General features: G+C 48.6%; 1 non-coding gene across 1 annotated transcript; it reads left to right on the top strand.

Moving 5' to 3' along the window:
* The first annotated feature begins 7694 nt into the window (after positions 1-7694).
* Positions 7695-7840, top strand: LOC116624325. Its single transcript, XR_004297869.1, has one exon. It is a non-coding gene; the product is annotated as a U4 spliceosomal RNA (small nuclear RNA).
* Positions 7841-8070: the final 230 nt, after the last annotated feature.

An 8070-nucleotide genomic window follows, 5' to 3' on the forward strand; every position in this document is an offset into this window, starting at 1 on the left:
TGCTGCATGTACGAGTGAGTGAATGAACTACAGGACAAGTCATCTGGGGGAAGAGCGGCTGGGCGGGCCCGGCTGCAGAAGGTGACGCGGAGGAAGGGAGACCACAGCGGACCCGGCGGGAAGCATGGACTCTGCCAGGGCCACAGCACACGATGCCCATTCCGGCAGGGCTGGGAAGAGCCGGCCAGGCAGCCCAGCGGATCCCACAGGCCCCGGGGGGCCCCCATCTCTCTTGTGGTTGCCACACCCACGCTCTCCCCGGCCTCGCCGGTGGGACTCTGCCCAGCACCCGACCCAGCGCCACAGCCACCCGAGGTCATGCCCCAGACACCACCGCCTTCCTGGCTCCTGGGTGAAGCTGCCAGCACAGCACTCCTGCCCAGGCTGTAATTTCACAGGGCCTCCTCCCAGCCTGACCGCTCCTGGCCTTTTGCACCCCACGCATACCCGCTGCAGGAACTGCCCAAAGAGGAGAAGAGGTCCGGTGGCCGCCGGACCCGGGCTACTGGGAGCGAGCCGCACGCTGGGTAGACTGAGGCTGAGCACGGCTGTGGTCGCCGTAGTGGGCTCCGCAGCCCAGGCCTGGGGAGACCGCGCCCCCTGGTGGCCAGGAGCCGCCCAGCACCTTGGTCTCCCGGGGCATCGACAATCCCCACGCTTACTTCAGTGTTTGGTTTTTTGTTTGTCTGTTTTGTTTTGAAGAAATGCCTTTCTGAAAAGCTGACAGCACAGAGAAATCATTTAAGTTAGGTTGAGATCTCAAGGACTCTCGTGGTAAAGACTTGGAAAAAGCTGTTTTAAGATTTTCCCAAGCCATAGCAAAATTTTCTGACCCTAATTTCCTGTGCATGTATCTGCTATGGCAGGATGGAATGATGGCTGCAAACTGTTTTAGGTATTGGACAGCTCTGTGAAGAATCTTCCCAGGTGGGAATCCTGGGTGGCTCAGTCGTTTAAGCGTCTGCCTTCGGCTCAGGTCATGACCCCAGGGTCCTGGGATCGAGCCCCGCGTCCGGCTCCCTGCTCAGTGGGGAGCCTGCTTCTCCCTCTGCCTCTGCCCCTCCCCCTGCTTGTGCTCTCTCTCTGTCAAATAAATAAATAAAATCTAAAAAATAAAAGATATTTCTCTTAAAAAAAAAAAAAGAATCTTCCCAGGTGAATATGTTCCATGAGGCTTTGGAAGACACCTCCCACTTCTTTTGTAAAGGTGACAGCCCTCTCAGGGAGAATAGACACCTAGTCTGTTAAGTGAACAGTGAAAGTAAAGGGCCCCACTGTACACATTCCTCAGCTCTGAACCTCAGCTTTTCACCCCTATCGTGTCCGTTTATAGTGGGGGCAAACCTCTGAGCGTCAGTAATGGTAGCCTGTTTACAAGCATTTTTGTCTGTTATGTAATGCCCCGTATGAGGTGCAAGTTATCATTGGTGGTGGTGTTTGTGGAGGAGGAGGACGGTGATTCACAAGAACTAGAAGACAGACCCTGATCTCAGGGTCCCACATAGACAAAACATACACATATGACACAATGTGCAAAACAATCACAAATTAACAGCCGAGTACACGCTAAACATACACGTGCTGAGAAGAGTAATCAGAGCGGGTATGAGGCTGGTGGCAGGACACTTGCTGGAAATGAGGCTTGTAGGGAGTCTGAATGATTGCCAGGCCCATAGACGGAGGCCTTCTGGGGGCTAGAAAGATGTCAAGGAAGAGGCCAGCATCTATACATCTTTGGAGATACAAACATCATGCCCCCAAGGCATGGTGGCGCATTTGGCACCTCCTTTCTGTTTTCCCCTTGCCAAAGATCCTAAACTCCTTCCCACCTCCCTGCTCCTACCATTGGGCTGCCCCGTAATCAAACGTGAACCCCACCAGGGATACCTGGCCCACTTAAACACCTCTTACTGCCCTTGAAGACCCAAGGCTGTACCTGTGGGCATCAGAGTATCCCTTGCAATATAATCTCAATGAGGTTCTACTGGTTATGCCTTTGTCCTGGCCTTGCTCCATCTTAGAAGGGAGCAAACCAAGTCCTTTGGATCCGCAGGGCCATGAAGGCTCCCAACCTCAGATAGCCAGATATTCTCACTTTCACCTGCCCAACACTTGGGCAGAATTGGCGTGGGCCTACGCATGAATGGGGCCACACTGCAAGTGGCAGCCATGTTCTGGAATATGCTGGAAGTCTATCCCATGCATTGTGTTCAGTATAGAGGGCATGTATTTTGAAATGCAGCTCATGAAGGGGTGTAGCCTGAGGGCAAGAGCCATCTGTCTTTAACCACATCTCAGACTAGGACGGTCATTAGTGAGGAATGTTGGATGTGAGGATTAAGGGATTCCACTGCGCCTGTCCATTCTTCACTAGCAATTTTTCAAAAGACAAACTGAATACTGATTTACTCCTTTACGGTGGGGTATGCAATTGCCACACAGTTTGGGAATATTCAGGAACCAGGAAGTTGCTCAGTGAAGAAATTCAAATAAAGGGGAGCCTGGGTGGCTCAGCTGGTTGAGTGGCCCTTGATTTGGGCTTGGGTTGTGGTCTCATGGTCCTGGGATGGAGCCCTGCGTCAGGGCTCTGCGCTCAGCGGGGAGTCTACTTCTTTTGCTCTCTCCCTGCCCCTCCCCCCCATATGTGCGCACTCTCTCTCTTTCTAAAATAAATAAATAAATCCTTAAAAAGAAAAAAAATTCAAATAAAGACAATCAAATAAACGATATACATAGCTAGACATCAGGATATTGGGTCAAGCAAGACCAAGGCAGCCATCTTACCACTTCAAGATCTAACACCTTAGGATCATCTCTACATTTGGATTCCTACAGGACTTTCAACCACTCAAGATGCAGCCCCCTCTCATGACCACATGGGTTAAATATTACCCTAGGCAGTTACCCACCCACTGATTTTGGAATGGGCTCACGGCCCATTCTCTGGGAGGGATCCTTCTGTCAGCAATGATCTCAGCTTTTGGATCTGTACCTGCTTGGCTTTGGCTAGTCACTGGGTGACCCAGTGAGATTCCATGATCTGGCTTCTGGACAGAACAACTTTGCTCCTGGGCTTCAGGTGGGAGGCAGGGGCACCATTTGGGATAGTTTGGGTTCTAGGTAACAAAAACTCTACTCAGGGGCACCTGGGTGGCTCAGTCGTTGGGCGTCTACCTTCGGCTCGGGTCATGGTCCCAGGGTCCTGGGATCTAGCCCCGCATCGGGCTCCCTGCTCCACGGGAGGCCTGCTTCTCCCTCTCCCACTCCCCCTGCTTGTGTCCCCTCTCTCGCTGTGTCTCTCTCTGTCAAATAAATAAAATCTTTAAAAAAAAAAAACAAAAACTCTACTCAAACTGGCTTGATGAGTGAGGAACTTAATAGGAAGTCCCACAGGAGGCTGGGCTCCAGGCCAGTTGATGTGGCATCTTGGTGAGGACATAAAGACCCCAGTTCATGTGTTCCTCTCTTTACTCTTTCCCCACCATAGGAGATTGTGTCATTTTGCCGTTAACGCCTGTTTCCCCACAACCTCATCAACAGAATGTGTTGTCAAACATTTGGATTTTTGCCAATCTGATAGGTGAAAAGTAGTATCGTGGTGTTATTTCAGTATTCATTGCTCTTACGATGAGTGAAGTTGAACATTTTCTCATATGCTTAAGGGCTACTTGGTTTTCCTTTTTCTGTGAACGTTGTCTTTTTTTTTTTTTTTAAGACTTTATTCATTTATTTGAGAGAGAGTGATAGTGAGAGAGATCACAGAGGGAGAAGGAGAGGAGAAGCAGACTGGCCACCGAGCAGGGAGCCCAATGCAGGGCTCAGTCCCAGGACCCCAGGATCATGACCTGAGCCAAAGGCAGTCACTTAACCGACTGAGCCACCCAGGTGCCCATCTGTGAACGTTGTCTTTACCTACTTTGCTCACTTTTCATCTGGGCTGTTGGCCTTGGATGCAGGTTCTTTCTATCTCTCTGCTCTGCCAGAACCAAGATGGCAGCCACGGTTCCAGACACTCAGATGTCTGGAAAATAGGAGTGTTGTTTCCGGTGTGTAGCCAACCTACTTCCATTTCCCAATCCCCTTTTCTCTTTTGTGTTTCTTCTACAAACAAGAAGAGTCAAAAACTCACTTTCCCAGGCCGCTTTGCAGCTAAAAATGGCCACGTGACACAGTCCTGTCTAATGAGAGGAAAGTGAAAGAAAACCATGGCATTTCTAGGAAATCTTTGATTAGAAAAGAGACAGGTGTTGATCACTGGCAAAGTTCCTCTCTTCCCCTGCCTTACCATGGACATAATGGCTGGAGTGGCAGCCTTTTTGACACCATAAGTGAAAGACAAAGAGAATCACAGAGATGTTGATCCTTTTTTTTTTTAAGTTTTATTTATTTAAGTAGTGTCTACACCTCACATGGGGCTTGAACTCACGACCCCGAGATCAAGAGTTGCACACTCTTCCAACTGAGCCAGCCAGGCGCCCCCAAGAGATGTTGATCCTGATATTATTTGAGCCACCAAACCAATGCCAAGAAACACCTACCTCCAGACTTTTATACTGAATTCATTAAATATCTTCACTCTTGAGAGCCTGGGTGCCTCAGTTGGTTAAGTATCTGCCTTTGGCTCAGGTCATGATCCCAGGGTCCTGGGATTGAGTCCCACATCAGGCTTCCTGCTTGGCAGGGGTCTGCTTCTCCCTCTACCCCTCCCCCCCGCTTCTGAGCTCTCTCTCTCAAATAAATAAAATATTTAAGATAAATAAATAAATAAAACCAAAACAAACTTTCTAAAAAGAAAAATTACAGTGGGAAATGAGCTGGAAGGTCAGCGAGGGTCAAAAGGCCATTTCCCCCCACCCTTCCCCCCCACCCCCACTACCACCCCCCATTTTTGAAAGGGAAGGAAGTAGAGAGTTCAGATATTGGATCAGATGCTTAACTGACTGAGCCACCCAGGTGCCCTTTCACTGCAATTTTTCAAAGACCACCAGCAGTGACTCAGCATCCTTTTCTCAGTAGTTGGGATATAATTAGCCCAGACCAAAGGACCTGATTTCAAGAAGCCAGGCGCTCATTTGCAAACTCTTCAACCCACCTTGCACCAGCTAAGAGCTAGTTCCTCCCTGGCAAGGATCGCTCATGCACACTCTTCTCTGCCAGGTCTGAAAGGCAAAGGGCCAGTCACCACATGGGTCTTCCCTTGTGGCCCCCCCCCCCGCAGCCCCCCCCCCCCCCCCCCCCCCCCCCCCCCCCCCCCCCCCCCCCCCCCCCCGCTCAGCTCCGTGGCAGCTGGCTTGCTCTTTCTTTCATCTTCCTGCTCTGAACAGAGCTCAAATTTCCTTCTAATTGTCCCTGTTGGCAGTACTCTATTACGGTTGTTCATTTCCCCCATTACAAAAAGTAATATAAGCTCATTAAAGAAAATGTAGAGGATCCAACTAAGCAGGAAGACGAGGTGAGAAAAATAACTTTCTGCCCCATTACCTAAACTCAAGACTGGTTAACGTATCAGAAGCCCTTCTGACAAGTCTCATTCACTTTTATGTGCCTTTCTAGAATTTCCTAACCCAACTCATGGTGAGAAAAGAGAGCAAGAGAAGAAAGGAGCAGAGAACTACAAAAACAACCATAAAACAACAAAATGGCAACGAGTACCTCACTATAGAATTTCCTTTTAGGGGCGCCTGGGTGGCTCAGTCGTTAAGCGTCTGCCTTTGGCTCAGATCGTGATCCCAGGGTCCTGCGGTTGAGCCCCGCATCAGGCTCCCTGCTCCGCGGGAAGCCTGCTTCTCCCTCTCCCACTCCCCCTGCTTATGTTCCCTCTCTCGCTGTGTCTCTCTCTGTCAAATAAATGAATAAAATCTTTTTTTTTAATAACTAAAATCTTAAAAAAAAAATTTCCTTTTAAATCTGAGCTCTAGGGGCGCCTGGCTGGCTATGTTGGAGGAGCACGTGACTCTGGATCTCTGGGTCGTGAGTTCAAGTCCCACATCGGGTGTAGAGATTACTTTAAGTAAATAAAAAACTTCAAAAATAAAAAACAATCTGAGCTCTAATTGTTAACATTTTGTGTGGCCTTCAACAGAACAATTCTAGAGTCAGTGTGAAGGTGCACGAAGATTTAATTCATAGCAGGAGCAGTGTGTTCTTTAGGACAGCTGCATGAGCGGGTCGAGATGTGGGGACAAGGACGTTCCAGGAAGCAGCTTGTGCAAGCACAGAAAAGATTTGAGAGGACATGTCCCTATTATTACAAACCAGTATTATGGGTGTTCTTTGGGGAGGAAGGAGAAGTGGAGAAAGGGGTGTGCTTTCACTTTTTCCTTTATGTGCTTAAAGAAAAAGAATGATTTTTGCAGAGATCCTTTCATTAATTTCTCCATTTCTGAAGTTTCTATATTTTCTATGGAGAATATATGTGATTTTTAGAATCACAAAAGTATAACAAAGTTTTTAGCAGCAGAATGGTGTCCCTCCCAAATTCATTAGTTGAAGTCCTAATCCCCAGGAGCTCAGAATATGACTGTATTTGGAAAGAGGGTGTTTAAAGAGGCAATTAAGGTGAAGTGAGGTTATTGGGGTGGGCTCTAATCCAATTTGACCAACGTCCCTATAAGAGGAGATTAGGACACACACCGAGGGAAGACCATGTGAAGACCGGGAGAAGACAGCCATCTGCAAGCTAAGGAGAGAGGCCTCAGATGGAAGTAACCTTGCTGACACCTTGATCTTGGACTTTCAGAGTCCAGAACGGTCAGAAAATGAATTTCTGCTGTTTAAACCATCTGATCTATGGTTCTTTGTTATGGCAGCCCAGCAAACGAAGACACTACGTAATTAAAAGGGAAGAAAGACAAGCAGATACAAGCACTTGGTATTTCAAGTTTTCACACTGAAAGTTTTTGCTGGTCATGAGAAACCCAGGGGTTCAGGAAGTCATTTGTAACTTTTTTTTTTTTCCTTTTTTGCAGCTAGAATTTGAGCCTCAGCCTGTGGGGCCAGGAGCAAGCAGAGGATCCAACAGAGCCAAGGTGAAGCCTCTCTGCTCTAAGCTGCCACCAGCCACCACTTAACACACACGAAGGCTCACGGAGCCTGGAAAGCAGGTCTTTCTGATGCATGGTCTTAAACGGAAAGCCAGCCTGCTGCTGGGCTGGGAAAGAGAAACGGAGGAGTCCAGAAGCCATGGTTCTTGGCCAGGGAAGTCTGGAAAGGATCAGACAGTGCAGGGTCCGATCCGGTGGCCACTCGGACCCACCACGTACTCTAGGTGGGTCCCAGGCCCCTTGGGAAATTGAATGAAAATAAGCCACCTCTCCCTACAAAGATGCACACACAGATTTTGCACACTAATTCGGGGGTTTGCGTCTTCCCCCTTCCCAACATCATCTGTGTATGTTAAATTAAATTTAACCCCTGCTCGGGACGTGGGGGTGGCTCAGTCATTAAGTGTCTGCCTTCGGCTCAGGTCATTGATCCCAGGGTCCTGCCCGCATCGGGCTCCCTGCTCAGCGGGAAGCCTCCTTCTCCCTCTCCCACTCCCCCTGCTTGTGTTCCCTCTCTCGCTGTGTCTCTCTCTGTCAAATAAATAAATAAAATCTTTAAAAACAAAAACAAGCAAAAACAAACAAAAACAAACAAAATAAAACACACCTCTGCTCTAGTTAAAAACATAAGAAGTTAATTTCAGGAACTGAAGCTTTGCGCAGTGGCAGTATCATAGCCAATGAGGTTTATCCGAGGCGCGATTATTGCTAATTGAAATTTCAGGAACTGATGTTTCAGTTGGACTTCTGCTTTGCAAAAACCCGCCCCCAAGTTAGAGATAAGACCAACCGAAAAGGTAAAAGGGCGGTCAGATACAGCCTGGGCAGAAGCCAGGAACCTGCACAAACATTTCCACAAAGCAGAACGGTGAAGGCTCCACGTGGCTCTAAATAAATGCAACTTGCCTGAGAGCAGGGGCTGGAAGCATCTTTCTGCATAATGGGCACAGCTGATGGCGGGCTCCAGAAAGGTGTCTCTCTAGCTGAAGTTCATCGGAGAGCAGAAGGATAGGTGGAACCAAGGGTC

The sequence above is a fragment of the Phoca vitulina genome, unplaced genomic scaffold (genome assembly GCF_004348235.1).
Source record: "Phoca vitulina isolate PV1807 unplaced genomic scaffold, GSC_HSeal_1.0 scaffold65, whole genome shotgun sequence".
Taxonomy (NCBI): domain Eukaryota; kingdom Metazoa; phylum Chordata; class Mammalia; order Carnivora; family Phocidae; genus Phoca; species Phoca vitulina.